This window comes from Ursus maritimus, unplaced genomic scaffold (assembly GCF_017311325.1).
Source record: "Ursus maritimus isolate PB19 unplaced genomic scaffold, ASM1731132v1 scaffold_6, whole genome shotgun sequence".
NCBI classification, from domain to species: domain Eukaryota; kingdom Metazoa; phylum Chordata; class Mammalia; order Carnivora; family Ursidae; genus Ursus; species Ursus maritimus.
The window spans coordinates 18118774-18135596 of NW_024426774.1; the positions used below are offsets into that span (position 1 = coordinate 18118774).

Consider the following 16823-nt stretch of genomic DNA (forward strand, 5'->3'; position numbering starts at 1 on the left):
TGAGGGCCCCCATTTTATTTTTTAAAAAATGTAACTCCTGGACAGCCCCATGAAGAGCTGTGCCTCGTGGAGGTGTCAAAGAAGATTCTGTTCTAGGAGACCAGTTCTGGCTCATGACACCAGTCCGGCTCCCTCCATGAGGTAAAGCTGAGGACCCAGGCCGGGTGGGAAGGGAAGGAGGGAGGGAGGGAGAAATAAATGTCTACAAAGCACAGGAGACTATTTTTGATATTTATAGCTATATATTAAGGCACCTGCCACAAGAGCTCTCAGGATGGGGACAGCCTTCGTAGAGGAGCCACGACAGCCAAGGCCTGGGGGGGCATGAGCAGAATCACTCTTCCTATAGCGTATTAACCAGAGAAAGGGAAGCCAAGAGGGAGGTCACACCGTGGCTCATGACAGAAAGGCCTTCCTGCCAGTCCTCAGACCCTCAAACCTCACGCGGTGATCAGTTTCCATTCCAGGGCAAGAAGAGAGCCGCCGCCACTGCGCTGTTTAGTTGAAGTTGGTACCAAATACGCATTCGCCATTTTTCTATCCGGGAAGTCAACTTGCCATCATTTCATGATAAAAACCATTTCTAAGGAGAAAAGGACAGGACATGCTTTCCATCTTTCGGTATTCGATGACACGAAATTCCAATTCTACTGTCGGGCATCGACTTCTAGCACTGCAAGTGTGGCCCCCACTTGGACAAGATACCGAGCTTCGTTATGCAGTTTTTAATATTATTTATTCTTTTAAAAAGTAATAAGCACAAAACTACATACATTGTATGTCATTTAAAGTATTTATGTCAAACAGGGTGCAAGTGTGAACCCAAGGACTGGAGCACAAATTTCTAACTGCCTGGGGCAGGGCCGATGTTAGCGCTGGTGAGCGTCTGCCTCCAAAGGAGGTGTTAGCGGTCAGCAAGACTCAACACAGATGACATTGCAATTCCGTTTCTCCTCATTTATCACACTGGAGCAAAACTGGCTATTTCTGTGAATGATATAAAACAGGGTTCTCTGTAATGGTATTGTACATAGTATATGTTTATTGTTAAGTTCTTGTTATATTATAATAAATATATTTATAGATCTAGACTCAGAAGCCAATGGAATGCCTTTGTGTGCCACCATCCTTCCTGGCCGCAGTGATGAGCAGCCCCATGGAGGCCCGCCCCTGCTCTCACGCATCAGCCGTCTGGGCTCGAGTACAGACTTTAGTGCAGACCTTGATGATGAGAAAGGACACGACTCCGTAGCGAGGGAACATACAGACCGACTTTGCTCTACGAAGGATATCCACACAAGGCTTCCCTGGGTACCAGGTAGGATTGCTCACTCTCTTGCAGGGAAAGAAGTTTAAATTTAACAGGGTAGTAGGAGAAGGGAGATTCACCAGCATTTCATCCATGTGAAGAGCCCCATGCCCTCAGTCCCCAAATCTCACTAAGACGTAGCATCTTCTTGCAAGAAAACCTGTGAAGAAGGTGCATCGGGAAAGGTGGAAGTGGGAGTTCTTCAGAGAACTCGGCTGAAGCCTATGATGGTTGACCAGACACTTGCCAAATAAATATCAGCAATGCTATCTTCAGAAACACCAGTCCCAGAGGAAAGGATGGAGAATGGGTAGAAGATTACAATCATGAAGAGCTGAAATTATCACCTATTATAAAAAACCAAGCAATAGTTTTGTTAGCTCCTTCCTTCTCTACTCTCTTTCCCCAAATCAAGGGAAATGTGTTCTCTGGGCCTCTGAAGAGTCTGTGTACTCTCACCACACAAGATGTGTGACCGCTCTATCGGGAACCCGTGTAACTATGGGAGGAGTCTCTCTTGTTGGACTCAAGCTACTACCATCAGACCTGGCAAGGGTCACGCACAGAGGAATGGATCACATTGTGCGTACCTGTGTGCACATGTGTGTGAATGTGTGTGCACGTGTGTGTGCATGTGTGAATTTTTTAAAAAATCATAACCAAAATAAGAAGAAAACAGTCAGGAAAAATATTTGTAGTCCATATGACAAAGGATTAATATCTTTATTAAAGAGCCTACGTAATTCAGTAAGAAAACATTGAGTGATTCCGGTTGTTAAATAGGTCGTAGACAGACCCTACAAGGGGAAACATTGCTAGTAAGTGTAAGACAAGTTCAACATCGGTAGTTATGAAATAATGACACTTCAATAACGAGGCATTATCTGCAACTACTAAATTAGCTTCCCAAACCTAAAAACAAAGCAGAGAGGTGCTGGGGGGGCTCCAAGTGCTAATGAGGAACAGCGAAACTCTTTACCGCCAAGGGCCTGAGGAGCTGAAACGGCTTCTAGAAAGCAATGTGGCAGGTGCCATGTATCAAGAGCCTAAAAGGTCTGACCCAGTAAATCCACTTCTGGGCACCCATCAGGAAATGTCAGAGAATAACTAGCTCCCACCTACTGACACTAACTTTATGCCAGACGCTGTGCTAAGCACTTAAAGCACTGAATGCTTACAATTCTACAAGATAGGTGCTAAAGGCAAGCAGCAATATAAACAACATTTACGAGTCATATTTGTATATGATTGCGATCATGTAAGATATGTATAAAGACAGATACGCTACAAAGATACATAAAATATGTATATAAAAATAACCAGATGTGCAGTCATAAAACTACTAATTGTACTGATACAACTGTGGGCGATTTTCCTTCCCTCTTCTCCAAAATGTATATAAAGAGATGTTACTTTTATAATAAAAAATATAGGTATTTTAATAGGGAATCGAGGATAGAAAGTAGACTTTCCCCTATATTTTAGCCTAAGAAATTTTCAAAGACCATTTCTTATTCTGGCCACCAGAAGCAATGGAAAAGTTAGAAACATTTTAGGATAAAGTAACAAAGAATTACAGATAAGAAAATTGCAGTAATAATCAAGATTTTTTTTTTTTTAAACCTAAAGGCTAGGGTGAATGGAATATATCTTTCAGTGCATGAAGATTTTCATGAAACAAATGAACTTCTTTGGGTTCTTGGAAGGCCAAGCGAGATGAAAAGGACAATAATAAAGAAGGAAAAATTCTAGTTCCATGTAAGGATAAATGTATTAGTGCTAAACTCTGGAACAGATTACCAAGGTCCTTGGGAAGGGCTTCTCTAATTAAATCTCAATCAAATCTTGGTATAGTATAATTGCATACATTATCTCATTTGATCCTCTCAACTACCCTGAAAGTCACAGGGCATCGTCTTCACTCCTGAAGAAGAAACAATCTTAGAAAAGTTAAGTGACCTGTATGCAAGGCAGTTATGCCACACCCCAAGTGTTCTCCATACATTATCACGCCCAGTCCTCCTAACAATCCTGCCAACCATCCCGGCTGCACAGGCTCCAGACGTGAAACAGAGTTGGTCTAAGGCACCCTCGCGCTCAAACCCCGCTCAGTGAGACTCCAGAGAGCCCGTGCCACTTCACACGGCCCCTCCAAGGCTGCCTAGAGTTAGGTAGCTCTTAAGACTCCAAGACCAAGACTCTTTGCTCCTCTCCAAGCTACCTCAGAAATCCGTACTAGGGAAAAGAATTCTGTTAAGCCGCTCTGTGTTAGACACAGTCCCCTTGGGATGCAGTTTTCCCTTTGCCTGGTAGGAACCTCAGCAACACACTGGCTCCTCCACTAAGGCTTCGGCTTGACACAGGAAATGGTTCTGGGGTAGGGAAAGAGTCCACTGACGTGAGATACTAGACCAGCCATTTCTGCCTCACCTGAAGTTCCTCCTGTGAGCATTCACTCGGTAATGAACTCTTCAGGGGTTCCTCACATTCTTGCCAACCATGACTCCGGCCTGGGAGAGTAAAGAAAAGGGAAGAACAGCGTTAGTATTGGCTGCACCATCCTCGGCTATAAAGGGCATATCATGACCCTGGCATCCAAGAGGTAGGTTAAAGCATTCCCCACGCTGAGCCAAGGGGCTGACTACAATGTGAAGCCAACTCCAAGAAGTCTGCCTTTACCACATGATGGCAAAAAATCAGACAATCCAAAAATCTGTGCTTACCTTCCCAGATCTATATCCCCTGTGGCTCTGTTGCCCTCTGTGGCAGGTCACCTGACTGTCTTTCTCATGAAGGGTGAGGACAGCCTTTGAGTGGATCATACTAGGGCAAGAGGACTATGTGCTCAGCAGGCGAGGGCCATGCCCTCTTGCCTTCCCCCACAGGGTCCCTCACCCTGATGAGTGCTGACAGCCACGTTACTCAAACTCACCTGGCAGCATGAAAAATGTTTGGAGTTACGGAAAGCACAAAGGCAAGGCTATGAATATGTGCACTGCTTTGGCCATCCCTGTTGGCTACAGATGACTGAAGAAGCAACGGTTGTTGTGAAAGCATTTTTATTGGCCATGTGTATAGGACTCCATTCTCGGGGAACCTAGCCACTGCTAGACAGACCTGTGCACTGTGGGATTCATCAGCCTGTCTCCTCAGGGTTTGGGCCTGGGGACTAGGCATCCCTGTGGGTAAAAACCAGTCTTCGGGACTCTACAGTTCACCCCTCCACGCTCCAGCACCTCTCCATCCCACGACCTTATTTTAAGCCCTCATGATTTCTTGCCTTCTTGTTGCTATAGCTTCTTTCTTATGGTTATTTCTTAAATAACAGCTTTATTGACATATAAGTCACATGATAAAATTCACCCTTTTAAAGTATACAATTCAGTGGCTTTTAGTAGTCACAGCGTTGAGCGACCATCACCACTGCCTAATTGCAGAACATTTTCACTATCGCAAAAAGAAACCTGAGTCCATTAGCAGACGCTCTCCACTTCCCCACCGCCAGGGCATGGTAACCACTAATCTACTTTCTGTTTCTAGGAATTAGCCTATTAGGGATACATCATACAAATGGAATCATACCATATGTGGTCTCCTGTCTCTGGCTTCTTTCATTTAGCATAGTGTTTTCAAGATTCACCTATGTTGTACTGTGTATCAGCACTTCATTCGTTGTTATGGCCAAATAATTCGTAGAGAATGCGACTCTTGATCTCAGGGTCGTGAATTCAAGCCCCACATTGGGCAGAGATTACTTACAATTTTTTTAAACGGATACATTTGGTTTATCCATTCATTAGCTGATGGACATTTGGGTTGCTTCCTCATTTTAACTATTAAGAATAATGCTGCTATAAACTTTTGTATACTGTGCAAGGTGTTGAGATGAAATAAATTTGGGAAATGCTAGGTTTAACAAGGTTAAACAAGTTTCTTTACTACAGAACTTCTCAGGGTCAAAAATAGACTAATGTTCACTCCAATTTTACTAAAGTGGATATGCAAGGTAGTGTTTTCCAAACTTATTTGGCCATAAATTGCCCCCCCCTGCCGCCGGCCCCCAAATCTAGAAGACTTTTCTTCTCTTCTAAAATTATGATATAAGGAGCACCTGGGTGGCTCATTTGGTTAAGCATCTTTTTTTTTTTTTTTTTTAAGATTTTATATATTTATTTGACAGAGAGAGACAGCTGGTAAGAGAGGGAACACCAGCAGGGGGAGTGGGAGAGGAAGAAGCAGGCTCCCAGTGGAGCAGGGAGACCGATGAGGGGCTCAATCCCAGGTCCCTGGGATCAGGCCCTGAGCCGAAGGCAGATGCTTAAGGACTGAGCCACCCAGGCACCCCAAGCATGTGACTCTAGATTTTGGCTCAGGTCATGATCTCAGGGTTGTGAGACAGCCCTGCATCAAGGCTCCACCCTGAGCTTGCAGCCCGTGCACACTCTCCCTCTGCCCCTCCCCACCCTGGTGCACACGCATGCACGTGCTCGCTCTCTCAAACAAACAAACAAACAAGCTCAAACAGTCAATGGGATTCTGGGGTCAATACATCTGACTCTCCTCTTTGAAAGATGTACAAGAGAAAGTAAAGGTAATATTGTGAAAGATTCAGAAGCAAATTCTGATTTAGAATTCTCAAAATATTTCCTAAAATAAATTGATACATTTTTATATATTAGAAGATCAGTATTCTTTAAAGTCAACAGATCCTTTTTCTGAATACAGCAAAATATGTTTCACTGCAATTTTCTAAGTGCCAAAAAGACTTCAGCATCTGTTATGCTGTATTATTAAAAGAGTGAAATAAACAATAACACTATAACCACTGTACACAACTAAAATACCCAACCCACATATCCAGTGAGAGTTGCAAATGTATGACCTGACAATTTCTGGAAAAGATTCTCGGGCATTTACTTTATTAATTTATTTATTTTGAACTACATGACAATCTTCTTAACAAGGGGACTGACGGCATCAGAGATCAGGGGACAGAGAAATCAATCACTTGTCCCATCAACACTGAAAATTCAAAAACTTTCACATTAATTCCAGTATCCTCATTAAGATCTATTAAAACAAAAAAATTCTATTGAATATGTGTTTAGATTAACATTTGTGTTAATAATGAGATACATTTCCATCCAATTCCAGCTTTAAAATCTCGAGCATGTGGGAGGGGGGGAGTGCTTTTTGATGATCTTTTGCTTTTTTGATTCTGTGTATATATAATTTAAGTTCAAACAATGTGGAAATTAGTGTAAAGAAACATTCCAAAGATGTGAAACTGATTTTTTATAGTGTGATAGGCAATTACTCCTTTCTTTGCTACCAACTCCATTTTAAACATAATCTTATTAAAGAAATTTCCTTATTAAACTCTGGTAAACTATAGAACTGACAGCTTACTGATGTTTCCTTTATATATGTGAGGTAATTTGAGACTTCCCACCACAAATAACCTTTATTTCAGTAACATATTAAGTATAATGCTACTTGTGGATTGTCACATTTCTTTTTAAAGGGATATTTTGTTGCAAAGTCTTGTTAAAATACTTTGCACTCATTAAAATGCTAACATAGAAATTTGTAATTAATCTCCAACACTTTCCCAAGGAACTTTATGCTATAAGCAAAGTAACTATATGCAATGTTTAGAAATAATGCTATATATCATATCAAAATTAATTTTACTTTGTTGCCATAATGAGAACGCTAGAAAATCTCTGTGCTCTGTGTAGATAGCCACCAACACATGATTCAGACTATTCATGTGTTTTTTATTAATAGCTCTCAAGTTTTTTAAGCCTGTGGTTTTACTTATGGCTCTCCAGCTCCTGTGACAATTTTAGGGTAATGCCTACTGATTCACCATTTGTTGAGAATATGGAAATTACAGAACATTTGATAACTTATAGGGATCAAATGTATGAAACTGCACCTGATATCAGAGTCTTCTTTTTTTAACCTGTACCTGTTCTACCTAAGAAATCTCCAACTCCAGCTCTGACAACAGTCTCCATCTAGCACATTCGCATGGTTCCCCTTTTGTATTTGCTCTTTAGTTTCATTACTGTTTTCAGTTCTTAGATCCCTTCTATTGTCTCCCAAGTTAGCAGCCCTACCCTGGTTTCACGTCCATTCATACCCAGGAATGGAATTCCTCTCCCAAAAGGTATCTCAACCACCAAAATTCTGGTCCTTCAATCAGAGCAACGAGACAAAATTACAATCCTTACTATAATCCTAAACTAGCTATCAGCCTCCTCTGAGGCTTCATTTGGGGTGATACCTACAAGGAGAAAAAACACACATTCACACAGTCTGGTGCCACGACTCATACACAGTCCCCACCCTCACCTGTGCACTTACCTTATTCTCATCATACCTTATTCTCATCATCCCCGAAGAGCTCCCTATTTCCATCAGTGACTCCTGCAAACCTTCACCTCTCCCCCTTATGTTTCAAGAGCATCACTTTGCATAAGAACACCTGAGGTGAAGGATGGTGGCAATGGGTGCATAGTTTTGTGGGTTTTTTAAATCTTTCTGAAGAGCCCATTAAAAACAGAGAAACTGGGGAGCCTGGGTGGCTCAGTCGTTAAGCGTCTGCCTTTGGCTCAGGGTGTGATCCCGGAGTCCTGGGATCGAGCCCCATGTCAGGCTCCTGTGCTGGAAGCCTGCTTCTTCCTCTCCCACTCCCCCCGACTGTGTTCCCTCTCTCACTGGCTGTCTCTCTGTCAAATAAATAAATAAAATCTTTTTAAAAAAACAAAACAGAGAAACTATGATGAAAAATTCATAGACTCATGGATAACATCTAAAACAAAACTAAGTGACAGGGATATCTGGAACTCCCAATCCCAAGTGGGTAGGATCAAACCACTGTGGTCCATATGTGAGGAGGAGAACTGTGGGCGTCTAATGGAATTAAGAACACCCACAGACACTCGCTGGAGAGCTGGGGGCAGAGCTAAGGGCACGTGAGCCAAGAAGCCGTGCAAACTCCAGTCCTCAGGTAAGGGCAAGGCTTCCGTGGTAAATATAAGCCCTGCGAATCCTCAAAACCACTATGCCAAAGCCCCCATTCAGGACCACATCCCGTACAGACAAAGCTACTAGGGACAGAGTCTAAACCGAACAGCACAGGGATAAAAGAGAGACCCAGATATAAGTAGGGGAATTACTACAATTAATACAATTCAATACAGCAGTCCTGTATTGAAACACTTCACAAAAATAACAGAAGAGAGAGCTCTAGCACCATGAAATTCAGGCTTCCTTCTAAAAGTTCAAGAAAATTTCATATAAAAGTGAGCAACAAAAGGACTGAGGGAAAACCCCATATAAATATATTACAAGAAAAAACTTTAAAAGGAGAAGGCTACCCCCTATAGGCAATAAAAGCCCTCCAGAAAGACAAGCCCACAAAATACATGAAAATTATGACCTACGATTTCAAAACAAGCCAGAGGACACAAAACAATAATAGTAGAATGAAAGACCAATATAAACCAGAATTAGAAAAACTCACAAAGGATATGAAATAACTCAGGAAGAATTAGAGTGCTTGCTTCGGCAGCACATATACTAAAATTAGAATGATACAGAGAAGATTAGAATTAGGAAAAAAAAAAAAGATCACATTAGAAATACACACTAAAGTAGAAAGAACATAAGAGTTAACAAAAAACATTAGGTAATGCCTTATGACAAACAGAGGGAAAAAAGGCAGGAAATTTCTTAAAGTAACAAAGAAATGAAAGAATTTCTGGTTCTGGTTAAGATTCAGTAGGCACACTCTACTCTCTCTCCTGCTGATTACAACCAGAAGTCCCAGACAAAAGACATAAGCAATTACCCAAGGGCTCTGAAAAATGTGTAAAGCAATGAACCAGGCAGGAAACACAGCACTCACACAATGACCCACACAGTGGTGAATTCCCAGGTTTGCCTTTATCTCCTGTATGTCCCAGATCACACTCTAGGGCAGCCAGAATCTCAGAAGAAAAACACTCTCTCTAGACTCTTCAGACCTAAACCCATGGTAGCAATAACAATGATAATGGGCATATCCCTTTAGCTTCATTTCTCTCCTTCCAGCCAGACCACCAGGAAAGGGGGCTCTTGGGAACCCAAGAGTGTGGGAGAAGATATCAAAGAGGAGGGAGCAGGAGAATGAGGCCCTTTAAATTGTTGTATGAAATCCTGAGTTGCACATGCATAGAACTGAGCCAAATCAACAGAGCAAAGGGCGTGAGATCCCACACTGGCCTCTCTCTGGAGCTGTAGCATTTTCCTATTGCTGCTGTAAGAAATTACTGAAAACTTAATGGATTAGGATAACACAAATGTACTACCCTATGATTCTGGAGGCCAGAAGTAAAAAATGGGCCTTCATGAGCTAAAATCAAGGTGTCAACAGACCTGTGTTCCTTCCTGGAGTTCCTTGCCTCTTTCAGCTTCTAGCGGCTGCCTATATTCCTTGGCTTGTGGCCCCTTCCTCCATCTTCAGAGCACCTCACTCCGACCTCTGCTTCTGTCATCACATTTCCTTTTCCTGACTCTGATTGTCCTGCCTCCCTCTTGTAAGTACTCTTGTGATGACACTGGGCCCACTCAGATAATCCAGAATAATCGTTCCATTCTCATAACCCTTCATCATATCTGCAAAGTCCCTTTTACCAACAGATACATTAAACTGATACACTAAACCATATTTAAATCATCCAAAAGACTCCAAGAAAGGGGAAACAGAGGAATAAAAAAGAGGAGGCAAACAGAAAAGATCAAATAAAATGACAGCATTAAATCCAAACACATCAATAATCACATTAAATGTAAACCACCTCACACCCATTAGGATGGCTGCTATCAAAAATGCAGAAGGCAACAAGTGTTGAGGAGAATGGGGAGGAACGAGAACCTTCGTGCACTGTTGGTGGGAATGCAAAATGAAAACAGTGCGGTGGTTCTTCAAAAAACTACACAGAGAATTACTACACGACCCAGCAATTCCACTTCTGGTCTACGCCCAGCTGAAAGCAGGGACTCAGAGAGATGTTTGTACACGCCAAAAGGTGGAAGAAACCCACGTGCCCATTAATGGATTAATGGATTTTTAAAATGTGATATATGCATACAATGGAATAGTATTCAACCTCAGAAAGAAAGGAAATTCTGGCTGAGTGGAATAAGCCAGTCACAGAGGACAAATACAGTATGATTCCACTTACATGAGGTGCCCAGAGTAGTCAAATTCGGAGACAGAAAGTTGAATGGCGGTTGCCAGAGGCTGTGGGGAGGAGGGAAATGAGGAGTTGTTCCTTAATAAGTAGAGTTTCAGTTTTCCAAGACAGAGTTCTGGAGGGGCACCTGGGTGACTCAGTCAGTTAAGGGTCCGACTCTTGATTTCAGCTCAGGTCATGACCTCAGGGTCTGAGATTGAGCCCCATGTCAGCCCAGCACGGAGCCTCCCTCTGGCCCTCCCTATGCCCCCCCTCACTTTCTCTCTCTCCCTCAAAAATAAATAAAAAATAAATTAAAACGACGAGATACTCCTACACACCTATTAGGCCAAAATCCAGAACCCTGACAATATCAATTTGGATATGCAACATCAGGCACTCACTCTCATTTGTTGCTGGTGTGAATGTAAAATAATACAGCCATTGTGGAAGACAGTTTGGCAGTTTTTTACAAAACCAAACATACTCTTTCCATATACTCCAGCAATCACGATATTTGGTATTTACTCAATGAGTTGCCAACTTATGTTCACAAAAAAACCTGCACATGAATATTTATATCAGCTTTATTCAAAAGTGCCAAAACTTGGAAGCAACCGAGATGTCCTTTAATAGGCAAATGGATACCAGACTGTAGTACATCCATACAATGGAGTGTTACTGTGTAAAAAAAAAAAGGCTATCAAGCCACGAAAAGACATGAGAAAACTCTGAATGCATATTGCTGAGTGAAAGAAGCCAATCTGAAAAGGTTCCACACTACACGATTCTCCCTTCATGACATTCTGGAAAAGGAAAAACGACGGAGACAGTAAAAAGATCAGTGACTGCCAGGGGAAGGAGCAAGGAATGAACAGGTGGAGTGAGAGAGGTTTTCAGGGCAGTGAAATGATTCTTAATGATACTGCAATGATGAGTACAATTGTTAAAACCTATGCATAGAATATACAATACAAAGAATGAGCCCTAATGTAAACTATGGACTTTAGCTAATAATATGTATCAAAGGGCATCTGGGTGGCTCAGTCGTCTAAACATCCAACTCTTGATCATGGCTCAGGTCTTGATCTCAGGGTCTTAAGTTCAAGCCCCGTGTTGGGCTCAATGCTGGGTATAGAGCCTACTTAATAAATCATAATAACAACAACAACAACAATAACAACATATCAATATTTGCTCATAAATGTAATAAATATACCACAGTAATGTAAGATGTTAATAATAAGGGAAACTGGTGGGGTGAGAGGGTGGGTAGGTAAGTAGTTATAAGGGAACTCTGTCCTTTATGCTCAGTTTTTCTGCAAACCTAAAACTGCAACAACAACAAAATAGTTAATTGTTAATTGTTTTAAAAAAAATGTGCAAAGGATTATTATAATAACTCCCTTTTGTGTAAGAATAAGGGCAGGGGAAGAAAATGTACATGAATCTTTATTTTAGCAAAAGAAACACCGGTCAGATAAAAAGAAACTAATGAGATTAGTTACTTCAATGGTGGAAGGGATGGGAGCAATGACACTTTTCTGGGTCTAACTATTTTTGAATAGTTATGACTTTTATAACTATGTTAATGTTTTACACACTAAAACAAATAAGGATGGGAGGGACCTTAAAACTGAACACAAACAAAAAAACATAAGAATCTAACTATATTTTATTTCAAAGAATAACATAACCAGAAGAGATGGGGGTAGAGGAGAAGGAGATTAACCCAAGTAACTTTTGAACACAGTATTTAGACTATATGCCCTCAGACTAAAGACAAAAAGCAATGTAAACATAATCTGAACTCTATTTAGCAGGGGGTTTTTCCAGTGGTATGAGCTAATCCTTATTTAACTACTTTTCATGTAACTAAGGATTTAGAAAAGAAATATATTCAGGCTAATGGGAGTCATATTTCTTGTTGGAGAAGGAAGTTATGTGTAAGGAAAGATGAGAGGCTAGGGCAAAAGAAAGTAAAGTGATGGGAAAAGACATACCACACAAACACTGATTAAAAAAAACAACCGAAGTAGCTATAGTAGTAACAGACAAAGAAAACTATGAACAAGGACAATTAGAAGGGACAAAGAAGAATATTATATAATTATAAAAGGCTCAATTCACCAAGAAGACATAACAAATCCCAAATGTGTATGCAACTAACAAAAGAGCATTGATTATAGGACACAAAAACTGACAGAACTAAAAGGAGAAATAGACACATCCACAGTTATGGCTGAAGAGTTCAACACTCCTCTTAGTAACTGAGATAAGTAGAACATCAGCAAGGATACAGAGACTTGAACAAGACAAGCAACCAGTGTGATCTGACATCATAAAACCCTCCACCCAACAACAGAATACACTTTTTTTTCCCAGTAATATAAAACATTAAACCCAAGAGACACCTGGGTGGCTCAGTAGGGAGAGCATGCAACTCTTGATCTTGGGGTCATGGGTTCAAGCCCAGAGACAGATAGAAGAAGAGAGTGAGAGAGAGAAAAATGTGGAGCTTTAAAAAAAAACCCAAGACAGATCATACACTAGGTAACAAAACAAATCAGAATAGGTTTAAAAGAATTAAAATAGACCGGTGATGGGTAGTAAGGAGGGCACATATTGCATGGTGCACTGGGTGTTATACACAACTAATGAATCATCGAGCCTTACATCGAAAACCGGGGATGTACTGTATGGTGACTAACATAATATAATAAAAAATCATTATTAAAAAAAAAAAAAAAGAATTAAAGTATGTTCTTTGACCACAACAGAAAGAAATGAGAAACCAACAAAAACCTGGGAAATCCCAAATATTTGAAAATTAAACAATACACATTTAAATAATCCGGGAGTCAGGGGCGCCTGGGTGGCGCAGTTGTTAAGCGTCTGCCTTCGGCTCAGGGCGTGATCCCGGCGTTATGGGATCGAGCCCCACATCAGGCTCTTCCGCTATGAGCCTGCTTCTTCCTCTCCCACTCCCCCTGCTTGTGTTCCCTCTCTCACTGGCTGTCTCTGTCAAATAAATAAATAAAATCTTTAAAATAAATAAATAAATAAATAAATAATCCAGGAGTCAAAGAGGAAGTTTCAAGGTAAAGCAGAAAATATTTTTAAATGAATGAAAAAGAAAATACAACATATCAAAATGTGTGGGATGCCATGAAAACATTGCTTATAAATTTTAACAGTAAATCTTTATATTAAAAAAGAAAAAATCTCAAACCAATAATCTAAACTTCCCATTTAAGAAACTAAGCATAAAACAAACAGAAGGAAGGAAATTAACTTGAGAAATCAGAAAACCGAAAGAGAAAATGAAAAAAATAGGATAAAGTCCATGAAGCCAAAAACAAGTTTTTTGAAAAGATGAGTAAAAATAGACCAAGAAAAAAAAAAGAAGACACGAATTGTCAATTTCGGGTACAAAAAAAGGGATACCACTACAGACATAGCCCACTCTAAAAAAGGGATACCACTCTAAAAAAAGGGATACCACTACAGACATAGCCCACTCTAAAAGCAAACAAAGACTAGCAGAGTTGTATCAAAAGGACTCAGGAACCAACCTGAATAGATTCCCCCAGGCCAGAGATGGGAACATTTTAGCAGCAATAAGCATAATAATGGCAATGCACTAAACTGCATCAAATATGTTTAAAACTATGAATTCATAATGATACAAAGAAAACTAATTTATCACTTTTGAATAGGAAGATCATTCATTTTCAAAACTGGTTAATAAAGATAAAGAATCAAGCATTAATCCTACCTGGATACTAGGTTAACAGACAAGGCAATAATAAATGAGTAAGGAGTGATTTCATTAGAACTCAGTTTTGCAAACTCTAATGAATTAAGATATCTAAGCATTTAGTATCAATCACTGCTGACATCACAAGAACAATAACCAGACACTATATGCCTCCTAACAAAAGAACACACTCTTATTTATGAAGTAGTCTTGCAAAAAATAATAAAATAAAACCAGAATCTGATTAAGCCTCTAGATCAGGGCTGCCCAACAGAAACATAATACAAGTCACAGATGTATTTAAATTTCCTAATAACCATGTTACAAAGAGTAAAATGAACTAGGTGGAAATTATGTTTTAATAAATTTAACCCAATATATCCAAAGTGTCATTTCAATATATGGTCAATATAAAAATTATTAATGATATCTCGTATTATTTTTATAATAAATCTTTACGTGTGCATTTTATACTTACAGCATATCTCAATTTTGACATTTCAAGCATTCAATAGACACATGTGGCTAGTGGCTACCATATTAGCACAATTCTAGATCCAAGTATCAGTTTATAGGAAATACCAAAAATAAATGAACACGTTAGCCTCACCATAGGTATTCAATCAGCAAAATCCAGACTGTCGGAAATTCAACAGGTCAAAACCTGGTTTCTTCATCAAATTAATGGCAAGGAAAAAGAGACGGAGGAGGAATCTGTAGGTTGAGATTTAAAGGACAAAGGAGTAAAAAGGCAAAAAAACCTTAAATGTAGGATTTAAAAATGCTCACAGGTGCTAAAACTGTAAGAAAAAAAAAAAACATCATTATGATAAATGTTAAGATAGTGGTAACACTGGGGGAGAAAAAAGAGGATTTTAACTGGAATGGAGCACAAAGAGAGTTTCTGGACCGGCTGACAATTTCTTTCACCTGGGTGGTGGTTATATCTTACAAGAGTTCATGATAAGCTCTACATTTGTTTTCAGCAGTTTTCCTTATCTGTGTTATGTTTGACAATAAAAACGTATAAATTTAATAAAAATATGTATTTGATGGGAAAAGTCTCATGTGATGAAATTCCTAAACTTCCTTATTCCCCCCTCCCACCCCAGAACTCACGATCTCCACCTGTAGCCCCGGTTTCTGGTCTCCAAGCATAAAATATCCTTACTCTTCTTCAAGACCAAAACTCCCACCTATCTTCTCCAGTCTTTTCTGGAGAGAAAAAGCTTTATCCTCTCCAGTCTTTTCTGAACTTGATCCATTAATGAGCACTCCTCTTCCCCGCATCTACAAGCTCCACCATTCTATGGAGGCAGTACAGGACAGTGGTAAGTAACTGGGCTATTGTGTCAGAATCCCAGGGTTCGAATTCTCATTCTGCTCTTTTAACAGCTGTCAGGCATGTAACAGTCTGTGGTTAACTTTCCTCAGTAAAATGAGGAAAACAGTATCTACTTCACAGGGTTGCTGTGAGGAGTAAATGAGTTAACACATGGAAAGCCCTTAGAGAGGGGCCTGGAATCCAGTGCATTTCAGTGTTAGCTGCTATCATCACCTTCAGTCCATCAACATGCTCAGTCTTTTTCACTTTTATCAAAATCCTCTCCTCAACCCTGCGCACATCTCTAGTTAGGCTCTCACTCCTTCCCTTTTTCCTGAGAACAACAAAGATCACCAAATTGTCATAGCTACTGGCAAGGTTTTAGTACATATTTAATCAGCCTCTACTGGAGCATTTGATATTTCGTTCATTTCAAACATAAATTCTCTCTTCTTTGAGTTCCGTGATACTGTCCTTGGCTGTCCTGCTTTTGAGAAGTTATGACCAATCTCCTTTGTAAGACATTCTCTACTGCTGCTCAAACATTCCTGCTCCTCTACGTACCATTTTCATTCTGCTTCCAAGAACCGCCTATGTCTGATGCACACTTGTGGCTGGAACGGCACTGACAGCAGTTAACCCCGAAGTCTCTAGCTCTGACCTCTCCCATGCTTTGGATATATTTATCTGTCTGCTGGACCTGGATGTCAAAATGTCCCATATTGCACTCACTCCAGATCTGCTACTCTCTGCTGTCTAGTCTCAATTAATGGTGCTACTAATCTACCTGATTACCCAGGCAGAAATCTAAGAGCAATTTGAGCCTCTTCCTTTATCCTTGCCCCCGAAATCCAGTCACTTAGTTCTAATGATTTTACTCCTACATTTTCTAGAAGAAACCATTCCTTTCTCACCATCCCTACCACAACTTCCCTCATTGAGGCCTGCAGCATGTCTCACCTTGAATACAAGGCAGGCATGCAAAGGGGCACCTGGGTGGCTCAGTTGTTAAGCATCTGCCTTTGGCTCGGGTCATGGGTCATGGTTCGGAGTCCTGGGATTGAGCCCCACATTGGGCTTCCTGCTCAGCGGGAAGTCGGCTTCTCCCTTTGCCACTACTTGTGTTCCATCTCTGTCAAATAAAATCTTTAAAAAGGAAAGGAAAGGAAAGGAAAGGAAAGGAAAGGAAAGGAAAGGAAAGGA

At 40.5% G+C, this 16823-nt stretch overlaps 1 long non-coding RNA gene across 3 annotated transcripts in view; it reads right to left on the reverse strand.

Moving 5' to 3' along the window:
* Positions 1-717: 717 nt before the first annotated feature.
* Positions 718-16823, reverse strand: part of LOC103671694 — a 21965-nt gene continuing 5859 nt past the window's right edge. For 2 of the 3 annotated variants that reach the window (XR_571012.2, XR_005832768.1), the window contains 2 exons: positions 3740-3819; positions 718-1656 (listed from right to left, as the gene is read on the reverse strand). This is a non-coding gene — a long non-coding RNA (uncharacterized LOC103671694). Of the gene's footprint in view, positions 1657-3739; positions 3820-14906; positions 16665-16823 lie in introns of those variants that run through there. The other variant, XR_571013.2, reaches the window with a different exon arrangement.